The following is a 15,336-nucleotide window of genomic DNA, read 5'->3' as shown; positions in this document are numbered from 1 at the left end:
GGTTACGGGGGGGAAATTGGCATCGGGGGTGGATATGGGGATTTGGGGGTACGGGGGAATTTTGGAGGGGATGTAGGGGGAAATGGGTTTGAGAGGGTTGTGGGGGTTTTGGGAAATTTTGGGGGGGATTTGGGGGGGATTTGGGGGGGGGGGAAGAGGGGTTTGGGGGCAGATATGGGGCCGTATGGTGCGTCCTGTGGATTTTGGGGGAGGATATGGGGATTTGGGGGGGATATTGGGGGGAGATATGGAGGGATGTGGGGGTTTGGGGGGGTATGTGGTGGATATGGGTGGGATATAGGAGGATTTGGGGGGGGATGTGGGGAAATGGGGATTTGGGGGCAGATATGGGGCATTATGGGGGGGATATGGGGGGTTACGGGGGGGAAATGGGCATTGGGGGGGTATGGGCATATTGGGTGGGTTATAGGGGGTATGAGGGGTTTGGGGGCAGATATGGGGGAGTATGGGGGGCAGATATGGGGGGTTCGGGGGGAATATGGGGGCGATTTGGGGGGATTTAGGGGGGATATGGGGGGTCTGGGAAGATTTTTGTGGGATATAGGAGGTTTGGGGGGATTTGGGGGGGACAGGGGAGTATGGGGGTTTGAGGGGGCAATGTGGGGGGGCTGGGGAGGATATGGGGGGGTTGGGGGGAAACAGAGTGGTTATGGGGTTTTGGGGGGAAGATATGGGGATTTGGGGGAGAAAATGGGGGGTTCAGGGGGAAATATGAGGGGGATGTGTGGGGGAAATGGGGATTTGGGGACAGACATGGGGCATTATGGGGGGGATATGGGGGTTACGGGGGGAAATGGGCATTGGGGGGCATATGGGCATTTTGGGTGGGTTATGGGGGGTAATGGAGGTTTTGGGGGGAAGATATGGGGATTTAGGGGGAGGATATGGGGGGAAATGGGGATCTGGGGAGGGATACGGGGCCATATGGGGGGGATGGAGATTTGGGGGAAGGATATGGGGATTCTGGGGGGGCTTACATGGGGCAAATTGGCATTGGGGGGGATATGGGGGCATGTGGGGGATTTTGGGGGGATAGGGGGCCTTGGTGGGGATACAGGGGGGATATGGGAGGTTGGGGGTGTATAGGGGGGATTTGGGGGGGTATGGGGGGTTACAGGGGGAAAATGGGCATTGGGGATTTGGGGAGGGGTATGGGGATTTGGGGGGGAATATGGGGGGGTGAAGAGGGGTGTGGGGGCAGATATGGCGGGGTATGGGGGGATCTGGGGGGGATATGGTTTTATTGGGGGGTATAGGGTGGATTTGGGGAGTTTGCGGGGGATTTGGAGGACGTATGGGGAGTATGGGGGGTTTGGGGGGGTGTATGGGGGGATTTGGGGGTCTGGAGAGCATATGGGGGGATAATCGGGATTTTGGGGAGGGATATGGGGGCCGTATGGGGGGCATATGAGGATTTGGGGGAGATTTGGGGGGATATAGGGGGGATTTGGGGGGGTTGGCGGGAGTAGAGGGGGTTTGGGGATGGATATGGAGACGTATGGGGATTTCGGGGGAGGTTATGGGGATTTTTGGGGGGTCACGGGGGGAAATTGGCATCGGGGGCGGATATGGGGAGGGATATGGGGGGTGGGGGATTATGGGGGGTTATAGGGGCATTGGGGGTATCTGGGAATTTTTGGGGAGGATTTGGGGGGATCTGGGGAGGAAATGGGCATTGGGGGTGGGATATGGGGGGGTTGGGGATTTGAGGGGTATGGGGGGATTTGAGGGGGATATGGGTATTTTTGGGGGGAGATATGGGGAGGCGTGGGGGGATTTGGGGGAAGTATGGGGGGTTTGTGGGGGGATGTGGGGATTTGGGAGGGGATATAGGGGGGGGTATGGGGGCTGGGGGGATATGCGGGTTTGGGGGTGGATGTGGGGGAATATGGGGGTTTTGGGCGATTCTGGGGGGAGATATGGGGCGGTTACGGGGGGAAATGGGCATTGGGGGGCATATGGGGATTTGGGGGAGATATGCAGATTTGGGGAGGGATATGTGGGGGTATGGGGATTTTGGGGGAGGATATCGGGATTTTGGGGGGTTTGGGGAGATTTGGGGATTTTGGGGAGGGATATGGGGATTTGGGAGCAGATATGGGGCTATATGGGGGGTATGGGGATGAAATTGGCATCGGGGGGGATATGAGGATTTGTGGGGGTATGGGGCGTTTGGGGGATTCTGGGGGATATGGGGTTGTTATGGTGCGGGAATGGGCATGGGGGGAGCATACGGCGATTTTGGGGGGATTTTGGGGATGTAGGGGGAAATGGGATTTGGGGTTTTGGGCAATTTTGGGGGGATATGGGGGTTTGGGGGCAGATATGGGGGGGATATGAGGGGCTACGGGGGGCAAATGGGCATTGGGGGGGCATATGGGCATTTTGGGTGGGTTATGGGGGAAATGGGGGAATTTGGGGGGGGTATGAGGGGTTTGGGGGCAGATATGGGGCCGTATGGGGGGGATATGGGGAGCATGGGGGGTAATGGGGGTTTTGGGGGGAAGATATGGGGATTTGGGGGGGAAAATGGGGGGTTCAGGGGGAAATATGGGGGGGCTGTGCGGGGGTAATGGGGACTTGGGGGCAGATATGGGGCATTATGGGGGGGTATGGGGATTTTGGCGGAGGATATGGGGAGGAAATGGGCATTGGGAGGGATACTGGGATTTGGGGGGAGATATGGGGGGTTGGAGGGTTATGGGGGGGATATGGGGTTTGGGGGATGATATGGGGATTTTGTGGGGGATGGGGGAAATTGGGATTTTGGGGAGGGATATGGGGGCCGTATGGGGGGCATATGGGGATTTGGGGGGGATGTGGGGGTATGGGGTTTGGTGCGGGGATGTGGGGGCTATACGGGGGATTTCAGGGGGGTATAGGGGGATTTTGGGGAGGGATATGGGGATTTGGGGGGTATGACGGTTTGGGGGCAGATAAGGGGCCGTATGAGGGGTCATGGGGATTTTGGGGGAGGATATGGGGATTTGGGGGGGATATTGGGGGGAGATATGGAGGGATGTGGGGGTTTGGGGGGTATGTGGTGGATATGGGTGGGATATAGGAGGATTTGGGGGGGGGGGATGTGGGGGGGAAATGGGGATTTGGGGGCAGATATGGGGCATTATGGGGGGGATATGGGGGGTTCCGGGGGGAAATGGGCATTGGGGGGGCATATGGGCATTTTGGGTGGGTTATGGGGGAAATGGGGGGATTTGGGGGCATATATGGGGGAGTATGGGGGGCAGATATGGGGGAGTATGGGGGGAATATGGGGGCGATTTGGGGGGGATTTAGGGGGGATATGGGGGGTCTGGGAAGATTTTGGGGGGATATAGGAGGTTTGGGGGGGATTTGGGGGGGACAGGGGGAGTATGGGGGTTTGAGGGGGCAATGTGGGCGGGCTAGGGAGGATATGGGGGGCTTTGGGGGGAAACAGAGTGGTTATGGGGATTTGGGGGGAATATGAAGGAAACTGGATACGATTTGGGGGGCACTGGGGGGATTTTGGGGGTTTGGTGGGGGATATTGGGGGATTTGGGGGGGATATGAGGGGTTTGGGGGAGGTATGGGGATTTGGGAGGAGGATATGGGGATTTTTGGGGGGCTTACATGGGGCAAATTGGCATTGGGGGGGATATGGGGGCATGTGGGGGATTTTGGGGGGGATGGGGGGGATATGGGAGGTTGGGGGTGTATAGGGGGATTTGGGGGGGTATGGGGGGTTACAGGGGGAAAATGGGCATTCGGGGATTTTAGGGGGTGGTATGGGGGTTTGGGGGGATTCTGGGGGGGGGTATGGGGGTGTAAAGGGGGGCTCCAGGGGGGAAATGAGGGTTTGGGGGGGGAATATGGGGGTGTATGGGGGTTACGAGGAGGGGCATTGGGGGCATTGGGGATTTGGGGAGGGGTATGGGGATTTGGGGGGAATATGTGGGGGCTGAAGAGGGGTGTGGGGGCAGATATGGCGGGGTATGGGGGGATCTGGGGGGGATATGGTTTTTGGGGGGGGGGTATAGGGTGGATTTGGGGGGTTTGCGGGGATTTGGAGGACGTATGGGGAGTATGGGGGGTTTGGGGGGGGGGTGTATGGGGGGATTTGGGGGTCTGGAGAGCATTTGGGGGAGATAATCGGGATTTTGGGGAGGGATATGGGGGCCGTATGGGGGGCATATGAGGATTTGGGGGAGATTTGGGGGGATATAGGGGGGATTTGGGGGGGGGGTTGGCGGGAGTAGAGGGGTTTGGGGATGGATATGGAGACGTATGGGGGGGTATGGGCATTTTGGGGGAGGTTATGGGGATTTTGGGGGGGGTCACGGGGGAAATTGGCATTGGGGACGATATGCGGAGGGATATGGGGGGGTGGGGGATTATGGGGGGTTATAGGGGCATTGGGGGTATCTGGGAATTTTTGGGGAGGATTTGGGGGGATCTGGGGAGGAAATGGGCATTGGGGGTGGGATATGGGGGGGTTGGGGATTCGAGGGAGGATACTGGGGGGCTATGGGGGGGATTTGAGGGGATATGGGGGAGTATGAGGGCTGGGGGATATGGGGGGATTTGAGGGGGATATGGGTTTTTTTGGGGGGAGATATGGGGAGGCATGGGGGGGATTTGGGGGAAGTATGGGGGGTTTGTGGGGGGATGTGGGGATTTGGGAGGGGATATGGGGGGTATGGGGGCTGGGGGGGATATGCGGGTTTGGGGGTGGATGTGGGGGGAATATGGGGGTTTTGGACGATTCTGGGGGGAGATATGGGGCGGTTACGGGGGGGGAAATGGGCATTGGGGGGCATATGGGGATTTGGGGGAGATATGCAGATTTGGGGAGGGATATTTGGGGGTATGGGGATTTTGGGGGAGGATATCGGGATTTTGGTGGGGGTTGGGAGCAGATATGGGGCTATATGGGGGGGTATGGGGATTTTGGGGGGGTTATGGGGGAGAAATTGGCATCGGGGGGGATATGAGGATTTGGGAGGGTATGAGGGGTTTGGGGGATTCTGGGGGGCATATGGGGTTGTTATGGTGCGGGAATGGGCATGGGGGAGCATACGGCGATTTTGGGGGCATTTTGGGGGGGATGTAGGGGGAAATGGGATTTGGGGGTTTTGAGCAATTTTGGGGGGATATGGGGGTTTGGGGGCAGATATGGGGGGGATATGAGGGGCTACGGGGGCAAATGGGCATTGGGGGGCATATGGGCATTTTGGGTGGGTTATGGGGGAAATGGGGGAATTTGGGGGGGGGTATGAGGGGTTTGGGGGCAGATATGGGGCCGTATGGGGGGGATATGGGGAGCATGGGGGGGTAATGGGGGTTTTGGGGGGAAGATATGGGGATTTGGGGGGGAAAATGGGGGGTTCAGGGGAAATATGGGGGGCTGTGCGGGGGAAATGGGGACTTGGGGGCAGATATGGGGCATTATGGGGGGTATGGGGATTTTGGCGGAGGATATGGGGAGGAAATGGGCATTGGGAGGGATACTGGGATTTGGGGGGAGATATGGGGGGGTTGGAGGGTTATGGGGGGGATATGGGGTTTGGGGGATGATATGGGGATTTTGTGGGGGATGGGGGGAAATTGGGATTTTGGGGAGGGATATGGGGGCCGTATGGGGGGCATATGGGGATTTGGGGGGGATGTGGGGGTATGGGGTTTGGTGCGGGGATGTGGGGGCTATACGGGGGATTTCAGGGGGGTATAGGGGGATTTTGGGGAGGGATATGGGGATTTGGGGGGTATGACGGTTTGGGGGCAGATAAGGGGCCGTATGAGGGGTCATGGGGATTTTGGGGGAGGATATGGGGATTTGGGGGGGATATTGGGGGAGATATGGAGGGATGTGGGAAGGAAAGGGGGATTTTGGGGAGGGATATGGGATTTGGGAGGGGGTATGAGGGGTTTGGGGGCAGATAAGGGACCGTATCGGGGGTATGGGGATTTTGGGGGAGGATATGGGGATTTTGGGGGGGGTATGTGGTGGATATGGGTGGCATATAGGAGGATTTGGGGGGGGGATGTGGGGGGAAATGGGAATTTGGGGGCAGATATGGGGCATTATGGGGGGGATATGGGGGGTTCCGGGGGGAAATGGGCATTGGGGGGCATATGGGTACTTTGGGTGGGTTATGGGGGGGAAATGGGGGGTATGAGGGGTTTGGGGGCAGATATGGGGCCGTATGTGGGGCAGATACGGGGCCGTATGTGGGGCAGATACGGGGGGATTTGGGAAGATTTTGGGGGGATATAGGGAGGTTTGTGGGGATTTGGGGGGGACATAAGGGGGAGTATGGGGGTTTGAGGGGCAGACTGTGGGGGGCTGGGGAGGATATGGGGAGGGTTGGGGGTAATTTGGGGGGGGGGGCTTTGGGGGAACTATGGGACTGTATGGGGGGGGTATGAGGATTTTGGGGGAGGATATGGGGATTTTGGGGGGGGTTACGGGGGGAAATTGGCATCGGGGGGTGGATATGGGGATTTGGGGGGTACGGGGGAATTTTGGAGGGGGATGTAGGGGGAAATGGGTTTGAGAGGGTTGTGGGGGTTTTGGGAAATTTTGGGGGGGATTTGGGGGGGGGGATTTGGGGGGGGGAAGAGGGGTTTGGGGGCAGATATGGGGCCGTATGGTGCGTCCTGTGGATTTTGGGGGGAGGATATGGGGATTTGGGGGGGATATTGGGGGAGATATGGAGGGATGTGGGGGTTTGGGGGGGGGTATGTGGTGGATATGGGTGGGATATAGGAGGATTTGGGGGGGGGATGTGGGGGGAAATGGGGATTTGGGGGCAGATATGGGGCATTATGGGGGGGGATATGGGGGGTTACGGGGGGAAATGGGCATTGGGGGGGGTATGGGCATATTGGGTGGGTTATAGGGGGGTATGAGGGGTTTGGGGGCAGATATGGGGGAGTATGGGGGGCAGATATGGGGGGTTCGGGGGAATATGGGGGCGATTTGGGGGGGATTTAGGGGGGATATGGGGGTCTGGGAAGATTTTTGTGGGATATAGGAGGTTTGGGGGGGATTTGGGGGGGACAGGGGGGGGGGAGTATGGGGGTTTGAGGGGGCAATGTGGGGGGGCTGGGGAGGATATGGGGGGTTGGGGGGAAACAGAGTGGTTATGGGGTTTTGGGGGGAAGATATGGGGATTTGGGGGAGAAAATGGGGGGTTCAGGGGGAAATATGAGGGGGATGTGTGGGGGAAATGGGGATTTGGGGACAGACATGGGGCATTATGGGGGGGATATGGGGGGTTACGGGGGGAAATGGGCATTGGGGGGGCATATGGGCATTTTGGGTGGGTTATGGGGGTAATGGAGGTTTTGGGGGGAAGATATGGGGATTTAGGGGGAGGATATGGGGGGAAATGGGGATCTGGGGAGGGATACGGGGCCATATGGGGGGGATGGAGATTTGGGGGAAGGATATGGGGATTCTGGGGGGCTTACATGGGGCAAATTGGCATTGGGGGGGATATGGGGGCATGTGGGGGATTTTTGGGGGGGATAGGGGGCCTTGGTGGGGATACAGGGGGGGATATGGGAGGTTGGGGGTGTATAGGGGGGATTTGGGGGGGTATGGGGGTTACAGGGGGAAAATGGGCATTGGGGATTTGGGGAGGGGTATGGGGATTTGGGGGGGAATATGGGGGGGGTGAAGAGGGGTGTGGGGGCAGATATGGCGGGGTATGGGGGGGATCTGGGGGGGGGGATATGGTTTTATTGGGGGGGTATAGGGTGGATTTGGGGAGTTTGCGGGGATTTGGAGGACGTATGGGGGAGTATGGGGGGGTTTGGGGGGGTGTATGGGGGGATTTGGGGGTCTGGAGAGCATATGGGGGGGATAATCGGGATTTTGGGGAGGGATATGGGGGCCGTATGGGGGGCATATGAGGATTTGGGGGAGATTTGGGGGGATATAGGGGGGATTTGGGGGGGGTTGGCGGGAGTAGAGGGGGTTTGGGGATGGATATGGAGACGTATGGGGATTTCGGGGGAGGTTATGGGGATTTTTGGGGGATCACGGGGGAAATTGGCATCGGGGGGGATATGGGGAGGGATATGGGGGGTGGGGGATTATGGGGGTTATAGGGGCATTGGGGGTATCTGGGAATTTTTGGGGAGGATTTGGGGGGATCTGGGGAGGAAATGGGCATTGGGGGTGGGATATGGGGGGGTTGGGGATTTGAGGGGTATGGGGGATTTGAGGGGGGATATGGGTATTTTTGGGGGGAGATATGGGGAGGGCGTGGGGGGATTTGGGGGAAGTATGGGGGGTTTGTGGGGGGATGTGGGGATTTGGGAGGGGATATAGGGGGTATGGGGGCTGGGGGGATATGCGGGTTTGGGGGTGGATGTGGGGGGAATATGGGGGTTTTGGGCGATTCTGGGGGGAGATATGGGGCGGTTACGGGGGGGAAATGGGCATTGGGGGGCATATGGGGATTTGGGGGAGATATGCAGATTTGGGGAGGGATATGTGGGGGTATGGGGATTTTGGGGGAGGATATCGGGATTTTGGGGGGGGGGGGTTTGGGGAGATTTGGGGATTTTGGGGAGGGATATGGGGATTTGGGAGCAGATATGGGGCTATATGGGGGGGTATGGGGATGAAATTGGCATCGGGGGGGGATATGAGGATTTGTGGGGGTATGGGGGGTTTGGGGGATTCTGGGGGGATATGGGGTTGTTATGGTGCGGGAATGGGCATGGGGGGAGCATACGGCGATTTTGGGGGGATTTTGGGGGGATGTAGGGGGAAATGGGATTTGGGGGTTTTGGGCAATTTTGGGGGGATATGGGGGTTTGGGGGCAGATATGGGGGGGATATGAGGGGCTACGGGGGGCAAATGGGCATTGGGGGGCATATGGGCATTTTGGGTGGGTTATGGGGGGAAATGGGGGAATTTGGGGGGGGGTATGAGGGGTTTGGGGGCAGATATGGGGCCGTATGGGGGGATATGGGGAGCATGGGGGGGTAATGGGGGTTTTGGGGGAAGATATGGGGATTTGGGGGGAAAATGGGGGGTTCAGGGGGAAATATGGGGGCTGTGCGGGGGTAATGGGGACTTGGGGGCAGATATGGGGCATTATGGGGGGGTATGGGGATTTTGGCGGAGGATATGGGGAGGAAATGGGCATTGGGAGGGATACTGGGATTTGGGGGGAGATATGGGGGGGTTGGAGGGTTATGGGGGGGGATATGGGGTTTGGGGGATGATATGGGGATTTTGTGGGGGATGGGGGGAAATTGGGATTTTGGGGAGGGATATGGGGGCCGTATGGGGGGCATATGGGGATTTGGGGGGGGGATGTGGGGGTATGGGGTTTGGTGCGGGGATGTGGGGGCTATACGGGGGATTTCAGGGGTATAGGGGGATTTTGGGGAGGGATATGGGGATTTGGGGGGGTATGACGGTTTGGGGGCAGATAAGGGGCCGTATGAGGGGTCATGGGGATTTTGGGGGAGGATATGGGGATTTGGGGGGGATATTGGGGGGAGATATGGAGGGATGTGGGGGTTTGGGGGGTATGTGGTGGATATGGGTGGGATATAGGAGGATTTGGGGGGGGGATGTGGGGGGAAATGGGGATTTGGGGGCAGATATGGGGCATTATGGGGGGGATATGGGGGTTCCGGGGAAATGGGCATTGGGGGGCATATGGGCATTTTGGGTGGGTTATGGGGGAAATGGGGGGATTTGGGGGCATATATGGGGGAGTATGGGGGGCAGATATGGGGGAGTATGGGGGGAATATGGGGGCGATTTGGGGGGATTTAGGGGGGATATGGGGGGTCTGGGAAGATTTTGGGGGGATATAGGAGGTTTGGGGGGATTTGGGGGGACAGGGGGAGTATGGGGGTTTGAGGGGGCAATGTGGGCGGGCTAGGGAGGATATGGGGGGGGGGCTTTGGGGGGAAACAGAGTGGTTATGGGGATTTGGGGGGAATATGAAGGAAACTGGATACGATTTGGGGGGCACTGGGGGGATTTTGGGGGTTTGGTGGGGGATATTGGGGGATTTGGGGGGGATATGAGGGGTTTGGGGGAGGTATGGGGATTTGGGAGGAGGATATGGGGATTTTTGGGGGGCTTACATGGGGCAAATTGGCATTGGGGGGGGGGATATGGGGGCATGTGGGGGATTTTGGGGGGATGGGGGGGATATGGGAGGTTGGGGGTGTATAGGGGGGATTTGGGGGGGTATGGGGGGTTACAGGGGGAAAATGGGCATTCGGGGATTTTAGGGGGTGGTATGGGGGTTTGGGGGGATTCTGGGGGGGGTATGGGGGTGTAAAGGGGGGGCTCCAGGGGGAAATGAGGGTTTGGGGGGGGGAATATGGGGGTGTATGGGGGTTACGAGGAGGGGCATTGGGGGCATTGGGGATTTGGGGAGGGGTATGGGGATTTGGGGGGAATATGTGGGGGCTGAAGAGGGGTGTGGGGGCAGATATGGCAGGGTATGGGGGGATCTGGGGGGGGATATGGTTTTTTGGGGGGGGGGTATAGGGTGGATTTGGGGGGTTTGCGGGGATTTGGAGGACGTATGGGGGAGTATGGGGTTTGGGGGGTGTATGGGGGGATTTGGGGGTCTGGAGAGCATTTGGGGGAGATAATCGGGATTTTGGGGAGGGATATGGGGGCCGTATGGGGGGGCATATGAGGATTTGGGGGAGATTTGGGGGGATATAGGGGGGATTTGGGGGGGTTGGCGGGAGTAGAGGGGGTTTGGGGATGGATATGGAGACGTATGGGGGGTATGGGCATTTTGGGGGAGGTTATGGGGATTTTGGGGGGGGGTCACGGGGGGAAATTGGCATTGGGGACGATATGCGGAGGGATATGGGGGGTGGGGGATTATGGGGGGTTATAGGGGCATTGGGGGTATCTGGGAATTTTTGGGGAGGATTTGGGGGGATCTGGGGAGGAAATGGGCATTGGGGGTGGGATATGGGGGTTGGGGATTCGAGGGAGGATACTGGGGGGCTATGGGGGGGATTTGAGGGGATATGGGGGGAGTATGAGGGCTGGGGGATATGGGGGGGATTTGAGGGGGATATGGGTTTTTTGGGGGGAGATATGGGGAGGCATGGGGGGATTTGGGGGAAGTATGGGGGGTTTGTGGGGGGATGTGGGGATTTGGGAGGGGATATGGGGGGGTATGGGGGCTGGGGGGATATGCGGGTTTGGGGGTGGATGTGGGGGGAATATGGGGGTTTTGGACGATTCTGGGGGAGATATGGGGCGGTTACGGGGGGAAATGGGCATTGGGGGGCATATGGGGATTTGGGGGAGATATGCAGATTTGGGGAGGGATATTTGGGGGTATGGGGATTTTGGGGGAGGATATCGGGATTTTGGGGGGGGGTTGGGAGCAGATATGGGGCTATATGGGGGGGGGGTATGGGGATTTTGGGGGGGTTATGGGGGAGAAATTGGCATCGGGGGGGATATGAGGATTTGGGAGGGTATGAGGGGTTTGGGGGATTCTGGGGGGCATATGGGGTTGTTATGGTGCGGGGAATGGGCATGGGGGAGCATACGGCGATTTTGGGGGCATTTTGGGGGGATGTAGGGGGAAATGGGATTTGGGGGTTTTGAGCAATTTTGGGGGGATATGGGGGTTTGGGGGCAGATATGGGGGGGATATGAGGGGCTACGGGGCGCAAATGGGCATTGGGGGGCATATGGGCATTTTGGGTGGGTTATGGGGGGGAAATGGGGGAATTTGGGGGGTATGAGGGGTTTGGGGGCAGATATGGGGCCGTATGGGGGGGATATGGGGAGCATGGGGGGTAATGGGGGTTTTGGGGGGAAGATATGGGGATTTGGGGGGGAAAATGGGGAAATGGGGATTTGGGGACAGATATGGGGGGTATGGGGATTTTGGCGGAGGATATGGGGAGGAAATGGGCATTGGGAGGGATACTGGGATTTGGGGGGAGATATGGAGGGATGGAGGGTTATGGTATAGGGGGATTTTGGGGAGGGATATGGGGATTTGGGAGGGGGTATGAGGGGTTTGGGGGCAGATAAGGGACCGTATGAGGGGTCATGGGGATTTTGGGGGAGGATATGGGGATTTGGGGGGGGGATATTGGGGGGAGATATGGAGGGATGTGGGGGTTTGGGGGGGATGTGGTGGATATGGGTGGGATATAGGAGGATTTGGGGGGGATGTGGGGGGAAATGGGGATTTGGGGGCAGATATGGGGCATTATGGGGGGGATATATGGGGGGTTACGGGGGAAATGGGCACTGGGGGCATATGGGCATTTTGGGTGGGTTATGGGGGGGAAATGGGGGGTTATGGGGGGGAAATGGGGGGTATGAGGGGTTTGGGGGCAGATATGGGGCCGTATGTGGGGCAGATACGGGGGGGATTTGGGAAGATTTTGGGGGGATATAGGAGGTTTGTGGGGATTTGGGGGGGACATAAGGGGGAGTATGGGGGTTTGAGGGCAGACTGTGGGGGGGCTGGGGAGGATATGGGGAGGGTTGGGGGTAATTTGGGGGGGGCTTTGGGGGAACTATGGGAGTGTATGGGGGGTATGAGGATTTTGGGGGAGGTTACGGGGGGAAATTGGCATCGGGGGGTGGATATGGGGATTTGGGGGGTACGGGGGGAATTTTGGAGGGGGATGTAGGGGGAAATGGGTTTGAGAGGGTTGTGGGGGTTTTGGGAAATTTTGGGGGGGGGATTTGGGGGGGGGATTTGGGGGGGGGAAGAGGGGTTTGGGGGCAGATATGGGGCCGTATGGTGCGTCCTGTGGATTTTGGGGGAGGATATGGGGATTTGGGGGGGATATTGGGGGAGATATGGAGGGATGTGGGGGTTTGGGGGGGTATGTGGTGGATATGGGTGGGATATAGGAGGATTTGGGGGGATGTGGGGGGAAATGGGGATTTGGGGGCAGATATGGGGCATTATGGGGGGGGATATGGGGGGTTACGGGGGGGAAATGGGCATTGGGGGGGGTATGGGCATATTGGGTGGGTTATAGGGGGGTATGAGGGGTTTGGGGGCAGATATGGGGGAGTATGGGGGGCAGATATGGGGGGTTCGGGGGAATATGGGGGCGATTTGGGGGGATTTAGGGGGGATATGGGGGGTCTGGGAAGATTTTTGTGGGATATAGGAGGTTTGGGGGGATTTGGGGGGGACAGGGGGGAGTATGGGGGTTTGAGGGGGCAATGTGGGGGGGCTGGGGGAGGATATGGGGGGGTTGGGGGGAAACAGAGTGGTTATGGGGTTTTGGGGGGAAGATATGGGGATTTGGGGGAGAAAATGGGGGTTCAGGGGGAAATATGAGGGGGATGTGCGGGGGAAATGGGGATTTGGGGACAGACATGGGGCATTATGGGGGGGATATGGGGGGTTACGGGGGGGAAATGGGCATTGGGGGGCATATGGGCATTTTGGGTGGGTTATGGGGGGTAATGGAGGTTTTGGGGGGGAAGATATGGGGATTTAGGGGGAGGATATGGGGGGAAATGGGGATCTGGGGAGGGATACGGGGCCATATGGGGGGGATGGAGATTTGGGGGAAGGATATGGGGATTCTGGGGGGGCTTACATGGGGCAAATTGGCATTGGGGGGGATATGGGGGCATGTGGGGGATTTTGGGGGGGATAGGGGGCCTTGGTGGGGATACAGGGGGGATATGGGAGGTTGGGGGTGTATAGGGGGGATTTGGGGGGGTATGGGGGGTTACAGGGGGAAAATGGGCATTGGGGATTTTAGGGGGTGGTATGGGGGTTTTGGGGGATTCTGGGGGGGGTATATGGGGGCGTATGGGGGGGGCTCCAGGGGGAAATGAGGGTTTTGGGGGGAATATGGGCGTGTATGAGGGGGTTACGAGAGAAAATGGGCATTGGGGATTTGGGGAGGGGTATGGGGATTTGGGGGGGAATATGGGGGGGTGAAGAGGGGTGTGGGGGCAGATATGGCGGGGTATGGGGGGGATCTGGGGGGGGATATGGTTTTATTGGGGGGGGTATAGGGTGGATTTGGGGAGTTTGCAGGGATTTGGAGGACGTATGGGGGAGTATGGGGGGTTTGGGGGGGGTGTATGGGGGGATTTGGGGGTCTGGAGAGCATTTGGGGGGGGATAATCGGGATTTTGGGGAGGGATATGGGGGCCGTATGGGGGGCATATGAGGATTTGGGGAGATTTGGGGGGATATAGGGGGGATTTGGGGGGGGTTGGCGGGAGTATAGGGGGTTTGGGGATGGATATGGAGACGTATGGGGATTTCGGGGGAGGTTATGGGGATTTTTGGGGGGTCACGGGGGAAATTGGCATCGGGGGGGATATGGGGAGGGATATGGGGGGTGGGGGATTATGGGGGGTTATAGGGGGCATTGGGGGTATCTGGGAATTTTTGGGGAGGATTTGGGGGGATCTGGGGAGGAAATGGGCATTGGGGGGGGTATGGGCATTTTGGGTGGGTTATAGGGGGGTATGAGGGGTTTGGGGGCAGATATGGGGGAGTATGGGGGGCAGATATGGGGTTCGGGGGGGAATATGGGGGCGATTTGGGGGGATTTAGGGGGGATATGGGGGTCTGGGAAGATTTTTGTGGGATATAGGAGGTTTGGGGGGATTTGGGGGGACAGGGGGAGTATGGGGGTTTGAGGGGGCAATGTGGGGGGGCTGGGGAGGATATGGGGGGGTTGGGGGGAAACAGAGTGGTTATGGGGATTTGGGGGGAATATGGGGGAAACTGGGTGCGATTTATGGGTCACTTGGGCGGATATAGGGGGTTTGGTGGGGGATATGAGGGGTTTGGGGGGATATGAGGCCGCATGGGGGTATGGGGATTTGGGAGGAGGATATTGGGATTTTTTGGGGGGTTACATGGGGTAAATTGGCACTGGGGGGGGATAGGGGGTCTTGGGGGGCTCCAGGGGGGATTTGGGGGGGCATATGGGAGGTTGGGGGTGTATAGGAGGAATTTGGGGGGTGGTACGTGGGGTACGGGGGGAAATGGGCATTCGGGGATTTTGGGGGGAGTATGGGGGTTTTGGGGGATTCTGGGGGGGATTTGGGGGCCTTGGGGGGGGTATATGTGGGGTTTGGGGAGGTTGGGGAGATATAGGGTGGATTTGGGGGGGGGTTGGGGGGATTTGGGGGATGTATGGGAGGAGTATAGGGGGTTTGGGGATGGATATGGAGACGTATGGGGGGTATGGGCATTTTGGGGGAGGTTATGGGGATTTTGGGGGGGTCACGGGGGAAATTGGCATTGGGGGGAGGTGGGGGGGATATGGGGAGGAAATGGGCATTGAGGGTGAGATATGGG

At 58.6% G+C, this 15,336-nt stretch overlaps 2 protein-coding genes across 2 annotated transcripts in view; both read right to left on the bottom strand.

The window, feature by feature from the left end:
• LOC136787245 (ceramide synthase-like) overlaps positions 1–15,336 on the bottom strand; it is a 573,680-nt gene that overhangs the window by 542,074 nt on the left and 16,270 nt on the right. The window lies entirely within an intron of this gene.
• Positions 1–15,336, bottom strand: part of LOC136787080 (kinesin-like protein KIF22) — a 41,422-nt gene that overhangs the window by 18,749 nt on the left and 7,337 nt on the right. The window lies entirely within an intron of this gene.

The sequence above is a fragment of the Anser cygnoides genome, chromosome 28 (genome assembly GCF_040182565.1).
Source record: "Anser cygnoides isolate HZ-2024a breed goose chromosome 28, Taihu_goose_T2T_genome, whole genome shotgun sequence".
Taxonomy (NCBI): domain Eukaryota; kingdom Metazoa; phylum Chordata; class Aves; order Anseriformes; family Anatidae; genus Anser; species Anser cygnoides.
This window is presented reverse-complemented; position numbering and strand designations above follow the sequence as displayed.